Source organism: Drosophila takahashii, chromosome 3L (assembly GCF_030179915.1).
Source record: "Drosophila takahashii strain IR98-3 E-12201 chromosome 3L, DtakHiC1v2, whole genome shotgun sequence".
In the NCBI taxonomy this organism is placed as follows: Eukaryota; Metazoa; Arthropoda; class Insecta; order Diptera; family Drosophilidae; genus Drosophila; species Drosophila takahashii.
The window spans coordinates 3,189,555-3,210,516 of NC_091680.1; the positions used below are offsets into that span (position 1 = coordinate 3,189,555).

Here is a 20,962-nt window from a genome sequence, read left to right on the forward strand (position 1 = left end):
ACATATTTTTCCGCAAATATCAGTGTTCGAATTTTTATCCACTTGATAATCATAACCATAATTAAATTAGTTCGAAATAATCCCTTCAATTTTTCTTTTGTTTATATTCAAATTTTTTGCAGATCCCTTTCGCAGTTCGCTGGTTTTCTATACTTTTACATACGCTTTCGCTTCGCTAGCCAAAAATACTTATTTGTTTTTTACATTTTGGTATTTGTTTCATTATTTATGGCTGCAGATATTCGCGAAATATGCAGCGATAAATTGTTTTATTTAATTGAAAAACATGCCAGGCGATGGAAGTTTTATTCGTGTTTCGTGGAAACCAATAAATATGTAGCTAAAAATATTTTATGGGAATTCTATTAGCTTTTAATTGGTTGCTATCAAGTGATTTACGCTGAATCATTGAATTAGAAATAGTTTCACTTCTTTATTTAAAATCAAATAATTAAGCACGTCTTTCCCATAAGACATAATTAAAGCCGAGGCGTCAAATCTAATCGTTATATTAATATTTCAAAGTAATTCATTGCTTCCTCAGCAGCTGCATCTTTCCATGGAAAATCAGCATTTTCTCGGTGATTTGCATTTGACCCAGCTTTTCACTAATTATGCAGTTTGTTGCCGTTTCCACCCTGCACTTCCTGCAGCTGGGAAAACTTTTTGCCTTTATTAGGTAACTGGAGCATCCAACCTCCCCCCAAAAAATAAGATGAAAAACGTTGGCACATTGTGATATATATTTTACTGCGCATTTTCGGTGGCCATTTGGGGGTTCGAAATCCGGAAAGACTAACGAGGGAAGTCTGCCACATAATTTAGGGCCAAAAAAGACATGATATCTGTACAACTGTGTTCATATGAATGTAATGTAGGGTTTCTAGGAAAATTTAGAAAAATATTTCTGTTCTAAGTTTCATGAAAATAAGTTATTAAGAATTAAAGGAAACTAAATATGTATTTTTTCCAGCAAACTTTAGTGCCTGCATTGTCATTCTGGGTTCCTAATTGTCGGAGGCGTATAGAGGCGTAACCCTCGCCAGCATTATAAATTCAATTTGGCCAAAATCAACAGCAGAGTGCAGAGCGAAGACGAAGGACGAAAAAGAAAAGGACTACGACTGCCTGTGGGGCGACAGACAACGTCTTAAAGGATTAAACAAGTAAAAGCAAAAGTGATTGTCATGCGCCTGGAACATGGCAGGCGACACTTTCTTCTGTCTCCCCTCCTTTCACTTGGCCACTTTCTTTGGCCTCATTTGCATAAAGGGAACCGGCCATAAATTCAAACACACAGACGCTTGGGACGCGTCTGAGCCGCCACTAAAATCTACGGGTGTTTGCCTGACAAATGGCCAGCTATTTGGGGCTAGGTAAAAGGCTACAATCCTAGCCCACAGATTGGCAGCTGTTTTTGGGTTTAGTTTAACCAGAAGAGACTTTATTTGTGCCACTTCTAATTTAAGAAGCACTAATTTTGGGATTTAGGGATACTTGATACCAGAGAAGTCCACATTTTAATATTATTAGTCCCATTTAAATTGATATATTTAAAAAATGTACGTTCATTTAATTTCTAATATTTAGAGGCATTTTTTAGTCATTTAGTTTTAGTACAAACTGATTATTAAGAGGATTAAGGGAACTTCTTACAAATATTTACAACAAAACATCACAGAAAGCCATTAAAGCACATCATAAATTTAAGTCTGTTTAATCTCCAAAATACTTTATTTTTCTTCCACTGAAATAATGATGTATGTAAATTCTAGACACATAAATAATGAACTGCTTAATATTATAAATTTACTTGGGTCAGAGATTATCATTTGCTTTTAGCATCTTATATTTTTGCATTGTCTAAGCTATGAACTACTTTGTTTTGAAAGTAAATTATTAAAAGCCATGATTTATTAGGCAAGATTATTTATTTTTTGGATTATACATATGCCACGCGTGCTTAGCAGACAATAATTGCCAGCCAACCATAACTCTTTAAGCCGTCATTCATAAATTAAAGTTTTCTACTACTCACTACTCTTTACTGTCTACTCGCACCTTTAACTCAAACGATGATTTATAACTTACTGGTACTGGTACTTGGCAGTGTTACGCATACGCCACGTGGGCCATAGTGCATAAATTAGCTGAAGCCATTACCATTACTACCGGTGCTCCTGAGACCCGCATCCTTCTACTACTTTTTTAAATGTATCCTTGACGGCTACAAAAACGCCATCTGTTGTCACAATTCGGCCTGACCTTAACCCCTCGCCTTGAGAAAGAAAAAAGAGGAAAGAATGAAAGAAATAGCGAAAAGGAAATGCCATCAAAACATAAACAAAAATGTTGGCACAACAGCTGATGGGCTGCAAAGAACAGCTGTTTCCGGTGGACGCAGGCGCAGAAGAAACTGACTTAAGAGAGCCACTTCCGGTTTAAGAGAATCCCTTTGCAGAATTCAATTGTGTTTGTTGACTTTGCCGAGTGTGTTTGCATGTGGAATGTGAAGACAAAATCCACAGGAAGCAGTTGGCAACGCAGCAGTAACTGGCAGTTAACCGAAAAACGAAACTGCGGATTCTGGCCCGCCATTCGCGCACAGTCTTCATCGCCTCTCGGTGCCGTTCGCATCGTCGTCGCTTCGGTCCCTCCGAAATAATTCACATATATCCCCGAACCGAACCATCCTGAACTGAACTGTGGATTTGTTGACTTACCATGCACTCGTGTCAGTTGCGTTTTGCGTTCCGTGCGCTGCGGCTGCGTTACTAGCTGATTTCTAGTGATTTATCTGATTTAAAGCAGTATAAATTGTTTTCAAAAAAATCAAAGAAGTTTTGAATCACTTACGGTGTGTTTAAAAATATTTTAAAAATTCTTATCGGATTAAACATTTTATTTAAAACAATGTGATTTTTACAAGATTTTAAAATTATTTTTAACATTTGTGGGCATTTGGTAAAATACCAAACAAACATTTTTAGAAATATTATGTGTACCTTTTAATAAATCAAAGTGCATTAACCAAAAAGAATTAATCGCAACAAAATTTAAAATACTTTAAAATAATTCTGCCAATAAATAAGTATTAATTAAATAAACCTATAGTACAGTGAAATTAAGTTTTTCGACCGAGTATAAAGACTCTTATTTTTCATTTAAGAGTTCTAAAATTATAATTATTTGTTAATGGGTTTCATCTTTGTTAAAATTTTAAAATAATAATTTTATACCATAGTTAAGAGAATATAAAACAATTATTTCAGGAAATATTTTGCAAATATTTATACAACTTTCTTCGCTCTAATTGACAGACAACAGCAAACTCTTCCCATAATTTCCCTACTTATGTTACTTCCCTAAAAAAAAATTAAAAAAAATTATTTTAAAATAATAAACAGTAATGTGTGAAATATTTAAAAATAAATCAAACCAAAGAACCCAAATAAATTCCATAATAATACATCAAAATGTAAATTAAAATCGTGATGCGATTCAACCGATAATAATGCATTAAGTAAACGAAAATATTTGCGCAACAGCTGTTGAATAATTTGCATAAATCGGCGCTGGACCAACACTTTGGGCTCTAGTTCTGCAGTAAGTGTCAACCCGTTGAATTATTTGTGCGACAATAAATAACCCAACCTATGTGCGCAGTGCTATAAATAAGTATCGCAATCTACTCGGGGACTCTCGAGTGCTTTTTATTTGTAAATAATTAAATGGGAAATTGGGATTGCTTGTTGTCGGGCGAAAGGACTTCAAAATCCTGATCAAGTGGCTCTCATAAATTTTTGGGAAAACTTAAAGCTACTCCCTGGAGATGCTCGACTCAAGACTCAAGAGCTCTTCGACTTTGAGAGTAATTGAACGCTTATCATACAATTGCAGTAAAGTTGAAACGCAATTTCCACAGATTTTCAGGGAATTTATCCGGCTTAATGCCAGTCTAGTCAATTGGGCAACGAGATTGCTGCTTCCTTCTGCTACTCCCTATATTTTTTTTGTCAATTTTTCAGTGGAAAAATTAATGGAGTGTTGAAGCATTTCTCTGTTTAACACTTGCTCTTCAAGTGGAAGTTCAGATTTTCGACAAAAGGAGGCGGCTGCCAAGGGTTCAGGTCCTTAAGTTGCTCCCACGCAGCACTCATAGCACACCGAACCAAAACCCTTCAAGGATTTCCTTTGGCCATCCCTTTGGCAGTCCATTGTCCCCTTTGGTTCGTGGTAGTCAAGTCCAAGTGAGTTCTCTATCAACGAAAGATAAAGAAAGCCAAACAGAGGCGCACAAAAAGTGACTTTGTCCTGGTCCTGAAACAATGCAAACAATCACAAAATGGCACTAGGCAAATATAAGAGCTGACCGCTTGCACGTGACATCGGAAAACATAAAAGAAAATTTGAAAATGGAATGGAACAAAATAAAGTGGCTGGAATAGGAAAACAAAGCCTTGGGCAAACAAACTTCAATAAGCAACAAAATGTCTTGGCTTACTTTTAAGTGCAAGTGCTTTTGGTGCTTGAGAAGATCTGAAATATAATATTTCATTGATTTTTCATAATAATTAAAATGCTACAGAGCTTTAAAAAATGCTACCCATGTTTTAAAAAAAAGCAGCCCACGTTTATAAAGAAATCTTTCCTTTTACTCCGAAAAACATGTTTCCTAATAACCAATACATAAATCCCCGCTTAAAATAGTTGTTAAACATTACCATGGCAGCCAGCAGATCTACAAAAATAAGCCCCTAACGCATACAAAATATATTTTATATCTTTGCACTGTATTAACACAAAAAACATGGAGCTTTGCGCTGCCATTGTATTTTTTTCTGCAAATCTGTGAATATTTTTGAATGCCAAAAAACAAGCTTTTCCGCAAAGTAAACAAAATACAAATTTCCTGGAATAGATTTGCGTTGCTAAAATTGTGTGCTTGCAAAGAGTATATATGTTTTTTATTTTCTGAATGGAAAGCACAGAGATTTTCGCAGCCCCCATTCACAACCTACCGAAAAACTAATCAAAAACGAAAAACAAAGTCATCTGTCAATTTGCTGAAACAACAAATAAATAAAATTTAATTAAAGGTTCTCCATGACACTCAATATGTTAGACTTTTGCGGATGACTTTGACGGGAGAGATTTTGAACAAAGTTTCAGCTTTTGGTTTACTTTTACTTCCTGCCGCCGTAATGGGATAAGATTTTAATCAAAAATCAGTTAAAACTTTGCCAACTTGGTGGAAACTGCCTCGTCAAAGTTGATAGGACACTTTGGTTCTCCTGCTTTTTTGCGTCCACAATTTCCTCCTCTATAAATTATAAATTATATCCAGTTCAACAGTGCTGTTTTTACCCCAGAGTAAAGCGAGAAAAGCAGAAAATTGTCTGATTTGCATAACGCGGCGTATGCGTAATAATGATCCAAATCAAGTCTGACGATTTGCCTTATTGACTCTATATTACTTTATTTGCGCAGTCAAATTTTGTAGAGATTTTCCTCGGCTTTTCCGATTGAATTTCATTTATTTTCGTATGTGTGTAGGTGCTGTTGTTTTCGCCTTTGTTTTATGCACGCACAAATATTTCCTTTTCGGCTTTCATTTTTTTTGCGTGTTTGAGTTCGTAATTTGAGTTGATTTGTGATAAGGGGGCTGCTGATTTCGATTGTTTTCCCATCCCTCTTCTACTTATACATATATTTTTTTGTTTGGGGTTTTTCTCCTTTTTCCCAAAGTTGACCTGCCTTGACATCGCTTTTGGTGTGTGGGTGTGTATTTTGTGGGCGCCTAGTTGTAGGCAATGCTTATTTTTTATGCTCGTTCGCCGTGATTGGAGGGGTGGTATTTGTATTCCCGTTATGGGTGGTTATGGGTTGTGCTTGGCATCAGATTTGTATGAAAATGATATGCCAAAAATACCAAAACAAATCCCCCTCACGTAATGCCAATTACATTAAAATTACTTTCAGTCTTGCCAAGGGGAAAAAACGTTTAAGATGGCCAAAACAATTGAAACATTAAATTCAGAACATGATTCCATAAATATTTAATGGAAAAAATATTTGTAATATTTGCTGAAAACACATTAAAAACCTCATACATATGAACGATGAAAACCATTTAAACAAAACTTTATTCCAACTTTGTTTCTGAATGACAGATAAATTGAAATACTAAATCCCTTAAAAGTTCTCCTTCCATTACATATTTAGTTGAAAAGTGTCTTACTTCAAAAAATATCTAGTACCATGACGACAGTGAAAAGCATTCAGAAAACTTGAACTGCAACGGTGTACTTTCCCACCCACGCAATTGCCTCGAGCCACGTTCATTTTATACATATATATCCAAAAAACACAGTCATAGAAAAGTTGACTCCTGTTTCGGACTTTTCAACCGACAATTTATTAACAACACCAAAAAAGAGTAGAAAGTTTTGCCCGCCCAGACAAGAACAACAAAAATTGTGACAAAAATGTTGGTGGCGAAACACTTGAGGCGCTTTACAACATCACCAACTCTCGACTCGAACACAACACAAACAGAAAGCGAAATATTCGCGATTTAAGTTGGCATCATAAATTCAAAAAAGCCAACACAAAAATAACCAAAGGACGACTCTTGCATAATTTATGAGCGAAGCTGCAAAGCAGCATGGCAAAATGCAAACAAATTCGTGCAAAAAGCAAAAAATTGCCCAAAAAGATGAGAAAACTGTGATTATGATTTGCAACATTTGGCCAAAGCTCCGTCCTTCTTCGCTGTAAAGCTGCCACTAATTGTTAAATGTTGTAAATGCTGAGCCATAATGTTTTCGACGTGACAGGTTTAAATAAGTGTTGATAGTTTGATTTTGTCAGGAGATTTCCACCTTTTTCTGAAATATATTTAAGAGAAACAATTAATTGCCCCAAAATAAATAAAAAAAAATAAATAAAATAGTCCTACCAACTGCAAACTAAATTAAATCCAATTTGTTATTGTTCGTTGGATAATTTAAATAAAAAACGTTTTTAGAAACAAATAAAAAAGTTAGGTTATTATTATTATTATTATGTGGCCATAACAACCCTTTTATCGGGTCTCGGCCTGAAGCGCAATGTGCCTCCACGCGTCTCTGTCCTGGGCGCGCCTTCGCCAGTTGGTAACACCAAGTGTGGACAGGGTTTCCATCACCTGATCTTGCCAACGCGTTCGGGGTCGTCCTCTCCTTCGTGTCCCAACAATCACCGCATCAAACACCTTTCGAGCCGGAGCGTCTTCATCCATACGGGCAATGTGGCCCAGCCAGCGAAGTCTTTGAGATTTCACTCGGCTGGCTACATCAACATCACCGTACAGCTCATACAGCTCGTGGTTGTATCTGAGGCGATAAACATCATCCACGCAGATTGGACCAAAGATTTTGCGAAGAATTTTTCTCTCGAACACTCCAAGAGCAGCTGCATCTGACTGCGTCACTGTCCAGCACTCCGCACCATATAGAAGTACTGGAAGAATGAGCGTCTTGTAGAGTGTGATTTTTGTGCGTCGAGAGAGAGCTCTACTATTGAACTGCCTACTGAGCCCAAAGTAACACCTGTTGGCAAGTGTTATTCTCCGCTTAATCTCCAGACTGACATCATTTGTACTTGTTATAGCAGTGCCTAGGTAGACGAACTCCTTGACGGACCCAAAGCTATAGTTCTCTGCAGTCAGCTGAGAATCAAGACGCCGCGATTCTCTGCTAGAGCACACCATAAACTTTGTTTTCTCCCTATTCACTGCTAGTCCTACTTTGGCTGATTCCTTTTCAATAGCCCCGAAGGCTCCTGTGACATCACGCTTGGTGCGGCCAATAATATCAATATCATCAGCGTAACCAAGGAGCTGGACACATCTGTTGGTTAATATCGTGCCCGTCCGATGCACACCAGCCTTTCTTATAATACTCTCTATTAGAATATTGAAGAGCATACAGGACAGCGAGTCACCTTGTCTGAGGCCACACTTGGTAGTAAAGGTTTCGGATTGGCCACTTCCTACCTTGACAGAGCTGATGGTGTTGCTCAATGTCATTCTGCAAAGTCTAGTCAGCTTTGCTGGTATTCCAAGCTCAGACATGGCGGCATATAGGCGATCTCGCCGGGGGCTATCAAATGCGGCCTTATAGTCGACAAAAAGATGGTACGTGTCGATCTGGTTTTCGTAGGACTTCTCCAGGATTTGGCGCAAGGTGAAAATCTGGTCAACAGTGGACTTGCCAGGCCTGAACCCGCACTGATAAGGTCCAATCAGTGCTTCAGCATGGGGTTTCAGTCTTTTACACAATACGCTCGTTAGGACCTTGTATGCAACTGGAAGAAGACTAATTCCGCGGTAGTTGGTGCGCACCGTGGCATCACCCTTCTTCAGGATGGGACAGATCATGCTGAGGTTCCAATCTTCGGGCATGCTCTCCGTAAGCCATATCTTGCTGATTAGTTGGTGCATGCTCCCTACCAACATATCACCAGCTGCCTTAAACAATTCCGCCGGCAGGCCGTCAGCACCTGCAGACTTGTTGTTTTTAAGCCGTTGGATTGCATCCTTGACTTCGATATGACTTGGGATTGGCACCTCAATATCAGTGCCATAGATAGGGGTTCGTGGATCATAGTCTTCAGAGTCTGTGCTTGTGCCGGATAACAGACTCGAGAAGTGATCCCTCCATAACCTCAGCACGACCTCTGCTTCTGTGACAAGATTTCCATCATCGTCCCTGCACGCCACTCCACCAGTCGTAAATCCTTGGGTCAGACGCTTGACCCTCTGGTAAAAGTTACGTGCTTCATTCCTGCATCTGCTGCTCTCTATGTACTCACACTCTCGCCTTTCCTGCTCTTTCTTCTTGCGTCTGAAAAGGCGTTTTTCATCTCTTCTTCTCGACCTGTAGACATCCACAATAGCTCGTGTCGCCCCAGCCTGCAGTGTTCTTCTGTAGGCGGCGTCCTTTGCAGCTGTTGCGTCATGACACTCCTGATCGTACCATGGATTCCTTGTTAGAAGACGCTGGAATCCAAGCACTTCTTCTGCCGACGCTCGCAGGGAGTGGGATATGAGCGCCCACATATCGCTTATGTCTTCAGGTATTAAAGGTGCTCGGCTTAATAGCCCCGAGACGTGAGTGGAGAATGCATCCTTCGCCTGTTGTGATTGCAGCTTTCCGATGTCCAGCCTTCTTAACGCACTTCGACGTGTTATCTTCGCCACACATAGCCGTGTGCGAATCTTAGCTGCAACAAGATAATGGTCGGAGTCGATGTTGGGGCCCCGACAGGATCGCACGTCGAGTATACTAGATGTGTGCCTTGCATCGATCACAACATGATCAATCTGATTTCTGGTCAGTCGATCGGGAGAGAGCCAAGATGCCTTATGGATGTCCAAATGACGGAATCCAGTACTACGAACTACCATATTATGCGCAGCTGCAAAGCCTATTAATCTGAGACCATTGCTCGAGGTGGCCTCATGTAGACTAAATCGCCCGACGGTGGCACCAAAGATGTCTTCTCGTCCTACCTTGGCATTAAAATCGCCGATGAGAATTCTAATGTCATGGGAAGGACAGCGGCCATAAGCTCGGTCGAGCTCCGCATAGAAAGCGTCCTTGGTGGCATCATCCTTTTCCTCCGTTGGGGCATGTGCGCATATTAGGCTGATGTTAGGTTTACTAATTTATTAATTAAAAACTAAAATAAAATCAGAAGAAATCATTGAAAGATATATTTATACATATTTTAATAAATATAAAATATACCAATGAAATAAAATGATCCCTGGCCAGAAAACGAAGAAAAAGGACACCTTAATGAAGCCGAGTCATCGGGATCCGCAACATTTGGCAACAGCAAATGGCCATTAAAGGACGGCAATGTGTCCAATGAATTTAACATTGTGCCAAAATCATTTCGACCTGGTTCTCATTCTCGTTCTCATCACAGTTTCATGAGAGTCCGGCCAGAAGGTCCCGGCCGAGGAGCCCTAAGTGCTGCCATTAGTTGCCGTTGCTGCTGATTATAGGATATTTCGTCGACGATCCAGGATCCAGGACGACATCAAGTGTCGCCGTAATAGTCGCCTTTATGACAGAATAAACCGACTGCTGGCTGGCAGTCGGCCAAAAGCCAAAGGGTTTTCCGCTCTCTCCTCGATTTCCACGAATTTTCCCGCAGCCGGAGGCGCAAATAACAGCTTTTAAATAGCAATAGCATAAATGTCACCACCGCCGCAGTGACCCAACACGTAAAACGGGGCTACGGAATCCATTTAAATTACATTTCAATGTGAACGGGGAGGTCTAACTACCTTCTTGCCAGGCACGTAATAGACAGCAAATTCTGGAACTGCAAACGCCTCTCTCATTTATTTATTGCCAAGCAATTGCAGCAATCAAATCGCAAAGCAATAAAACTATGCTATGCAGAGAACGAAAAATTATTATCAAAAATGGGAATGTTATTTGTGATGGACATGCGTCGTTAAGAGGTTTTTAGAATGTTTGATCTAGATTATTTCCTTTTTAAACTAAAATTCAGTTATGAGAATTTAAATAACATTTAAGTGGAAAGAATATTCGCAGTTGGATTTGGGATATTAAAGCATTAATTTCTAAATTCAGTTTTAGAGGTTTATTTAAAATTTTTTATATATGGTAATGCAACAATTTTATTTTATTAACAATTTAAGAACAGATTTTATATCATTTACTATGAAGTCTAAAAGTAGGCAACAATTCTTGCGGTTTTGTATCCACTGCATACCTTTAGAATCCCTTAGAAAAGGCTTAGAATATGCAGTAAAAAAATACCTACAAATATTGTTGCCTACTTTTAGACTCTATTTTAAGTGATTTACAAACTCTTGTTATTTTAATGGCATCCTTGATGATTGTGGACATTACTAAAATATATATTTTCTGGATAAACGCTTTAAAAGCAAATCGCTCTTAAATCACTTAAAATTGCGTCGCTCCTGCATAGTTGTTTTCCCAGTACACGGAGCAAAGTTTTCCGAACAAAGGGGCTGGCTTCATCAGCCTGTGTGTGCGTGTGCCATTTGGCTTCTGGCTTCGTGTCAGCCAAGTCAAGCAAACAAATCATGGTTACAGCCCCGATATCTAAGGGGGCTCTGAAGTGGCGGAGGCAGAGGAGGCGGCGGCTTCGGCGGTCTTACAATAGCGCGAAAACGCATCGCCAACTGCCAGACACTTTGGCATAATTGGGTCATAAACTAGTCCAAGGATCCGGATCCGATCCATCGATGACGGCTGATGACCTTTTCGAGTGCGTGCTTCATTCCGATAAAGTGCAATCGGCTCGAATCGGTTGCCGGCGCATAATTAAGGGAAATGTGCACGATATTCGCATGTCAAAGGAATCCCAAGCACGCTTATCGTAAGGGAACAAATTTGTAAACAGGTTATTGAACATGAGCTTCTTTAATCAAAGTAGAAGTATGTACTTGAATTAAAACTGATAGACACATTCAATAAAATTTAAATAGATAACGATAAGGATATTTAAATCATATGAAAACAGTAAAATAAATAAAAGACGTACTTTTTTAATTTTCTTATTTTTTTTTATAAATAAACGTGGAATATATAATAAAAGTAAAGTTTAGTAAAAATATTTTTCGCATCACTTATAGTAATTCAAGCGAAAATGCAATTGGATATTACTTGAAAATATATATATATATATATATAATATTGTTTTATCCGGAAAAAAACTGCTTAATCGAATCCTAAGGAAACAATGACAATGATAGAAATCATTTAATACCTTTTAATTTATCATTCCTTAATCAATAAATATTTGAAATAAACTATGTATATATATATTGTTGGGTGTTAAGATAATTAAAATAAAGTGTAGATTAAATAAATTAAAGAAAAACCCAATATTTTTAAGCTAATTTAATCGCAAATTAAATTGTGAAATCAATTGAAATAATTCCCCAATAAATTTAAATCCAAATTTAATTTCTTCATAGCCTGTTTAGCTAATCCCGATTTCGATTGTATTGATTAAACTCATTGTACTCATTCTTACCTCTAATCAAGAATCGCTTTGACCTCGTCTTCGTTACACTTTCCCAATTACAATAATCTGCTTTAATGATTGTTTTACCAATTTCTACAAAACAAACTTGGACTTGGCTCAAAGTTAATTGGCTTCTCCACTCCTTCGAACTATTTTTCCTTGGCCATCTATTTTTCCTTGGGCTATCGTTCGCTATAATTAGCAAACAAAATGAATCAATTTATGCGAGCTCTCTCTCGCTTTTATGTGTAGCTTTCATTTCGGGCTTTTGGGTAAATATTTACTTATTTTTGTTTTGCCAAGAATTATGAAAGTTTGTCACGTTTATCGGCAGTAGTAAAATTGCGATTAGTATAAATACGAAATAATGCAATATTTACTTTGTCGATTGAATGATAGGGCATACACATACTTACATATATAGGGTGTCAAATAGTAAGGAACCCCAAGTAAAGTACACAATTTATCAGCCCCCGAAGGCTGAATGATATTTTCTTGGACGAAATCACCATAAACTACATTAAAACTTGGAAGCAAATTTTCTCGGCTCTGTCAACAAATCTCCTAAGTGCGAAAACATGTTTGTCTTTAAGCCTTTCGAACTTGCAGTCCTTGGCAATTTGTACAAGTTAATGGACAGGACACCCTGTGCCACTCACATCACTCGCATAATTCAATTAGCCCTCAACGTCCTTAATTACAACTACTACAAAAGCTGTGGGGGCCAAAGGCAAAGGGCAAGGAATCCTGGCCACCGACCACGCCCATTTCGAGTTCATTGTAATTTCTCTGTGGTAAAATGCGTAAAATAATTAAAACAACATAAATAATGTTATTATCAACAAACGCAGGGAAGATAGATGTTTGGTTGGTGGGGGAGAAAAACTTCCCAGAAAGAGCGGGAAATTCGACCACCCATTGTCCTTGCCTTCGAGCTAAGTAGATTTCAAATTATTCCATTAGTGTTGATGACATTTGGCGCAAGTCCTGGCAAGTCCTGCCAACCCAGCGAAGTCCTGCGAGGAGTCCTGATGATGATATGTGAAGAGAAGTGCTAATGCCTTGGTCGTCCGTCTGTCTTTCTGTCTGTCTGAAATTAGATGGGCAACTTAATTAGGCAAAAGTCCGGTTCCTTGAATCCTTGTATCCCCTGGAAATATCATTCAATTTGTCACCCACTTTATCGCCCGGCGACGATCCGACGACATTCGATCCGATTTCCAGCTGACTCAGACAAATAATCGCCCCCGAAAACTAGATTTCATCATTCGAGGGAGGCTCAACTAAAAATTAAATGCAAATTGCATGCACGAACGCACCAGACTATGTGATTTATGCGTCTATATAATGCCAAGCGAAAACAGCTCTGCAAATGGATGGCCATCAATCAGAGGCAAGGACTAAGACTCGGATTTAGATTTAGGTGCCATAAGATGCGATGAGATGGGGCCAATTTTCAGGTGGAAAGGGAGATTAATGACACACGGTATTCTGCTAGTGACAGTGTCATCATGATGGCCTGGGTATTTATATAGTCGGTGGCTTAATAAAACAGCATTTGTAACACAAATCTCTTCAGGGTCAGGGTAATATTTTCTCTTCACCCTGACTTTCTTTCCCATTTTATGCTTACATTTTGTCATAATTTGCTTCTTTCGCCTGACAGCACAGATAAAAAGCTTTTGCCAGCAATTGATTAAAGCTGCCAAAGAAGACAGGCGTAATGTTTTAAAGTGGGTGGATAAATAAAATGGGACCCCGAATGCCATGGATAATAAATTAACTATGGCCGACACGTAGGCACATAAACTTCGAACTGCTTTTCACTTTTCCACGCCCCCTTTTTTCAGGCAGGGAGCCCCAAATTTTGTCAAGTGGTCAGCAAAAAAGCAGCCAAACCCAAACCCTCCGAGGGTTCATGCAAAATTAACATTCTAAAACCTCCCACGAGCAGGTGCACTGAGATTAACTTTAAATACCTAAGAATAACAGTACTAATTCAATTTGAATTCGTAAAGAATATAAATCACGTTTTATTTAAAGAAACTTTAATATTTTTAATGAATTTATTTTTTTTTAAGAAAACAATAATACTTTTAATGTATAAATAATAATATAAATTAAGAAAACTATAATACTTTTAATGTATAAATAATAATATAAATTAAGAAAACTATAATACTTTTAATGTATAACACTATGCAGCATCAAAAATTAACCTCGATGAATGCTATATTTTTGGATTCGTTACGAATTCCCAAGTTAAACTGCGTTTTCCAAAGAGTTCCCCGACGCAAGGATTCTTAGCAAAAGGACCTCAAAGTTCGAAAAATGCTGAAATTGACCAACTTTGCGGAGCTCTCAGAGGCAAATGGATGCATGGCTTGGTTCGAAGTTAAAGTTTTTTAAAAGATACACCCTTTATCTTTCAAACACCATACATAAAATAATTTTATGATTTTTTTTAAGGCAGAAATAAATTCCAAAAAACATAGTCAAAAAACTGAAAAACATACAGCTGCGGTCAAAATAGTAGCAGTATTGCCGCCTTGTGTTTTTAAAAGTTTGATGTCGTAATTTTTTCTTATCCAATTAGTCTAATAGTAAAATTATAATCAATACAATATTACCAGGAAAAGATCAATTACAACAACAAACTTTTAAATACACAGGGCGGCAACACTACTACCATTTTGACCGCAGCTGTATACTTTTATGTTTTTTGACAATGTTTTCTAGAATTTGTTTCTGCCTTAAAAAAAATCTTAAAAATTTTTTAAGTATGGGGTTTAAAAGATAAAGGCTGTATCTTTTAAAAAACTTTAACATCGAATCAAACCATGCATCCATTTGCCTCTGAGAGCTCCGCAAAGTTGGCCAATTTCAGCATTTTTCGAACTTTGAGGTCCTTTTGCTAAGAATCCTTGCGTCGGGGAACTCTTTGGAAAACGCAGTTTAACTTGGGAACTCGTAACGAATCCAAAAATATAGCATCCATCGAGGTAAATTTAAAAAGCACTAAAAATGCTGCACAGTGTAAGTAATAAATAAAATTTAAGTTTACTAAAAATGTATTTCACATTGTTTTAGCAATGTCAAATTTGATTGAAATCACATGAGGTTTCATTTTTTTCATTGCATAGTTTTAGACACCTTAAGAAACTATTTTAAAAAATATTAAGATTATTTATTTTCCATAAAGTTCTTCCCTTAAATCAATTATGTTTGCTATTTATTGTTTTTTGAACATGCGAAAATTCTCAAGTCAGGAATTTCGCTTTTGGAAATATTTTTCTCAGTAAACGAGGCGCCCACTCACGCACTTGACCTTGCTGGCATTCATTCAGCGAATGCCGAGGACCAAGAAGGGGCCAAAGGAGCAGGCGGCTCAGCTATTTACAGCTGACTTGGCAGTATTTCTTTTTATTCCTGTGCAGCCGCAGGCAGCTGCAGGCTTTTAATTTTTTACAGCTGCTATTTAAAAAAAAAACGAAGGCAAAATATGAGCCGAAAAAAAAGGGCAACCAATCCAAAGTCCTCGTCTGGCTGCGCCATTATTCATATTTTGACAGCCATCCCATGGACGGGGCCCACGCGGCGTATGCGTTTTATTTGCTTTCATGATGAACTTTCTGCATATTTTACGTAGGCCAAATATTTTCCCAGAGAGCCTACTTTCGGCCCCCGCTTTTCGCGCGGAAAACCCCCTCTGAAAACGAGCAGCTAATGCGCGTGAAAATACTTGGCAGCCGGTCTCCCAGTTGTTAGCTTGATCTTTTTGTTTGGTGTAAAGAGTAAAAAAGTGGATTGTGGGTTTGTTGATTCAGGCCAGAAGGGAAACGCAAATAATACAAGTTGGGTAGTCGGCGATTCAGTCATATTTCATGGGTTACCCGATAGCCAGGAAGGCAAAGGAGAAGTCGCGTCAAAGGCACATTCCTCAATATTGACACCCCTTCTTTACCAGGATTAAATGAGCTATTTAATGAACCGCCTTTTATTTCTCAACTTTCAAGAAAAATAAACCTCTTATTTTGCAGTTTTTAATTTAATTTTTTATAAGTCTTTCCCAAAGTATAAAATATTTGAAAAATCCCTCATTCAACTTCAAAATGTCTGAAATGATTTCATCAAAAAGTTCAAACTTTTCTTAACATTTCATAAAAACTGTCAAGATTGTGCTAACGTAAATATAAATCTTGAGTTGGCTTTTAAATACTTTATTTCATACTCAACTTTGTTGGCTTACCTTTTCAAACGAACAACCTTGAGTGATTCCAATTGAAACGTCGAAAACTCATTGAAAGAAAACTCTTATTTAGATTTATTTTTTTATTTGACCCTTGGCCCGAACTCTCTGTCTACTGGCAAACCACTCAAATGTCAAGCCAGGCCCCCAGGCAGCTGACACAACACAAGAGTTGCGCTGCCCCAAATAAAACCAGTTCAATCTTAAAGTTTAACCGAAAAAGTGTTGTAGTTGAGACAAACAACCGCAAACATCTGCGTGGGTGGAAAGGCATTTGAATTTGCATACCGAATATAAGGACATGTGTTTGTGCCTGGAATTGATAAGGCCTGCGGCGAAAAACTCCGAGAGAGAGACCCACAACTTTTGTTGTCCTGCCAAAGGACTTGCTGTTGCATAATTTAGGGTGCCATCATCATCATCATCATCATACGCAGGAACAATGGTGCAAAAGCAAACTCAACTAACATTGATTTAAGCAGGAACTGTCATAAATTTGAATATAAATAAATAAAATGGTGTCGGGGCCCATAAATAAATATGACAAAACGCCTCGGAAGTCTCAGGTGTGCTTAAGTCGCTTGAAATGCATTTGTAGGCCACAAAATGTTTATTAAATGAGTCGTTTAGGGTTAATTTTACATAATTTATGTGTGCGAATAGGTTCAAAAACGGGGGACATAAATCAGGATTTTTGGGTTACAGGATACCTTTTCACTTAAGCATTTACTGATAACCCGTTTGCATTTACATATTTGCCGGGGTTCTTTTTGAGTTATGTTTAAGGAATTAACCTTAATTCGTTTACTAATACCGCTTTAAGTTTGGCCTTCATATTAAATGGTTCTCGGTTTTTTCTTTCCTTTTTATTAATCAACATTAACCTTTAATGTGGCCAGATCTGAGTATGAGTCAAGATTATAGATAGCAACTTTAAGTGGGGCCTTCATCTTGAATTTTTTGTTTTGTAATTCCTGTTTTTTTTTTCTTTTATCTTTTCTTTTCTTTTATTGCCTTGGGTCGTGAATAATTTTGAAACTTTTAATGTGGCCAGATCCGACTATGAGTTATGATTGTAGATAGCCCAAGCCTAATGCCACTTTAAGTGTGGCCTTCATCGTGTATCGTCCTCGGACTTGGCCCTAATTTTATTTGCTATGGTCATGGCAATTACATTGCTGGACATATTCCATTTCGTGTTGTCTATTTTTGTGTGTTGGCCAAATGAAATTAACACAGCATCAACTGAGACCGAGAAAATCGAGGGAGAAACGAGACGCGCTAGTCGGGGGAAAACACACATGAAAATGAGATGCCATTAAGGGGGCGGGAAAAGTGGGCGGGGCGCGGGTACGGGCGCAGCAGGCGGTGAAATATCAATGGCAGAACAGCGGGAGATGCTGGTAGAAGCGAGCGTTTTCCATGCCTGCTACTTATGCGTGCAGCCCACACGCACACGAAGCCCCTGGGGTACACAGACAGAGATACAAGACAGAAAATGTCTACACTTGAAGAAAATCTTGGAAATTTAAATGAAACCGTGGTCGCCAAAATAACTGGAGTTTTGAAATGATTTAGAAATATGTCGAAAAGTATGCAACAATTAATTTTAAATTAGCAAAACCGATATTATTTTTCACTGCATTCTTTTAGACAGCCTTAAAAGTTATTTTAAAAGTGTAGGTATTTTTGAGGCACCGCTTTAATATAATGAAAGTTGTAGAGTTGTTTTGGTTCGAAATATTTCGATGGAAATAAAAAAAATAAAATAGTTGATTATTTTCAGTAATATTTTCTTTATCCCGGTTTCTCTCAGTGCCACCATCTACATATACCGACCATATATATGCGGATTCCTCAGTCGCTGGGCTGTCAGAGCCTCGCGCTGCTCATTCATATCCATTGTGGGGTGGAAAATGCAATCAAATTACTTTGATGTTTCCATTAATGTCGTTTACTTTAACGCTGAGCAACAGTAGTATAGTAGTCTGTAGCAGTAGTAGAACCACAACGGAGCTGCGATGATAATGTCGGAATCATCTGTTTTGCAGTTTGCTCCTCGGAATGCCTCATTTGATGTCTCTGTTTGCTCTGTTTCCCCAGCTTCTCCTGTTGTTGTTGCAAATCAGAGCACAATGTCCTGCCTGGCATTTTTATTGAGCCCGATGAACGTCTCAAAGGACCCGAAGGCCCCAAGGCTCTCGACAAGCAATTCATTTGAGTTATTATCTCGGTATCAATGGCTGCTTCTCAGCGGGAAATGGGAATGGGACGTTCGTCCTTAAATTAGATTTTTAATGCTCACTGTGGAGATCCCTTGAATTTGCTTGGGCGAGAAATCCCTGCAGCTGCACACTGTGTAAAGTGTCATTTCCGTTTTGGTTTTATGACATTTCCCGTCGCCCATTATCTGCACTATGCTGGGCGTTTTTATTTTACAATTTCCATTGTTTGCCGAGCAAGAGAAAACGCATTTCCTGTCCTCTCTCCGCAAAAAGCTTTGTCACGAAATGCAAACAACATTTTTCGGTTCGCAGAGGAAGTGCAAGATGTTGCCTAAATGTGGCTAAAAATTATCCCCAGCTAAGTGATTATTTTTAATAGCAAAATGTAGAGTGGTTGAAAGCCAACAGTAGGTAGGTGGGATTTTTTTTTATTTCCAATTATACTGTCAACTCGCCATTTGCCTGAACAAATTTACTTTTCTCGAGATCAAATTTTTAATTACTCTTTGCCGTTCGCTATTTACATAATTTCATTTCACGTTCACACCTTCGCCCTGACCTTGTCTCGGTTTTTCTATGGGTGGGCGATGGTTGGGTGGTGGGTGGCTCCCGACCTTGTCAAGGTTCCGTTGCGCCCCAATGCCTCGCTTTAATGATAGACGACGACCTCTCCAGAACTCTCGGCCTCTTCAGGCAACCCAGTCAAGCAGTGCCATTCAACAAAATGGCTAAGCAAATAGGGCGGGGGGCGGAAGTGGAAAGGGCCGACAAAGGGGGCGTGGCCAGCGACCAACTGCCATGCACTTGACAAGCTGGCCAATTGTTATTGTCCCAACAGCAACAGCTGCTTATTATTGTACAGCGAAGGTCGAATTAATGGTACTTTCAGAAAAGCAGATAACTGGCTCTTCAGTTGCATGATTTTCGTACAGATTTTAAGTTAATTTTTCTGTTTATAGAAAACCTCATAGCCTTAAAGTGACTAAATTACAATATTTTTTTCTTCTTCTTTTAATATTTTCTTTTAATGATAAAAAAAGGATTTTTGAAGTTTTCCTATATTATTTTCCAAAAATACTTACGTGAATTTTTACTAAAATAAAATAGTCCTTTTATTTACAAAAAAAAACAAAAATTATTAATTTCATAGTTCAAGTAATTTAAAGTAATTACTTAGTTTGATAAATACCAAAAAATAAACATTGAAATTTAAAAAAAAAATAAAAAACAAAAATTAATTAAAAAGTTTAATTATTTATAAATAAAATAAAAATAGGCAAAAAAAAATTTTTTTTTAAAGAACAATTTATATAAATAAACTTTTAAAAACTATTCTGTGAAAATAAAACCTAAGTTTCGTTTAATTTTAAATTCTTTTATATCTATTACTGCTATTATTTCTGCCTCAACTGTTCAACACACATTATCAGCGAATAAAACCAAGTTCAGGGCAGGTATTTTTTACTCCACCGAGAACACGTGGTTCATGCTTGATTTGTGCTTATTGAAATGGGTGTTTACTTTGTTAATAACTCGGCTGTCGGGACCATGAAATAGATAGGCAATTACCAAACCCAATAGGTGACCAAATTGCCAACAATCAAAGTCCATTCTCTCACTACAGTTTCAATTTCGTTTTCGGCTTTTTGCCACTCAATTAAGGGGAGCATTGTTTCAAGTTGCTAAAGTGAAGCAACTTGCACTGCAGCACCAAAACCGAAACTATTTGTGGACATGTGCAAAAGTTTTTGGGCAACAAATTGCTGGTCTACCGTGCCAACACGTTTCAATTTGGCAGTCCCCTCCGAAATTTGTGCATCACATTTTGTGCTATCTGTTTGAGGTTCGTTTCATCTGGCTGCTTAAAATGTTGGTTCAGAATCTCTGAAAGCCAAACTGGAAATTCTGTCAAGCATTAGAGGGTATATGAACTCATGTGTAATTGCATTGATAAGCTTTAGTTTTGTTTTGCTTTGTTTGTGGCGGTTAGTTTGTTGGCCGGAATATTTGGTTGGTTAAAACAATGGAATTAATTACACGTACCTGGCTTACAAAATCAAAACTCTCGCAAATCCCAGGCAAGCAGCTTAGCTACTCTAGTCGGCTTATCATTTAATATGCCTAATATGAGCATTGTCTATTTATATATTTTATGACAGAGCCACATGATCTGCCTACTCGAATTTAAGTCGCATTTATAGAACAATTGATACACCCCGTAGACAGAATTCAATTTCGTCTGCGAATTTGCCTGCTTTGCATACTTAAAACTCTTTGAGACCAAAATTAGCCCCGCAGCTTACCCATTCCTCAAATCGAATGAGTATCTCCTATTGTTTCTGGGGAATTACTCAGCCAGACTCGTGGAGAGACTACATGACGTATGCTTGATACACAAATTCCAGTC

At 38.0% G+C, this 20,962-nt stretch overlaps 1 protein-coding gene across 1 annotated transcript in view; it reads left to right on the forward strand.

Annotated features, from left to right (window-relative positions):
• The first annotated feature begins 2,623 nt into the window (after nt 1–2,623).
• Nucleotides 2,624–20,962, forward strand: part of MsR1 (Myosuppressin receptor 1) — a 30,823-nt gene continuing 12,484 nt past the window's right edge. The window contains exons 1-2 of the mRNA XM_017156241.2: nt 2,624–2,857; nt 3,321–3,606. The gene's annotated coding sequence lies outside the window, so the exon portion shown is untranslated. The remainder of the gene's footprint in view (nt 2,858–3,320; nt 3,607–20,962) is intronic.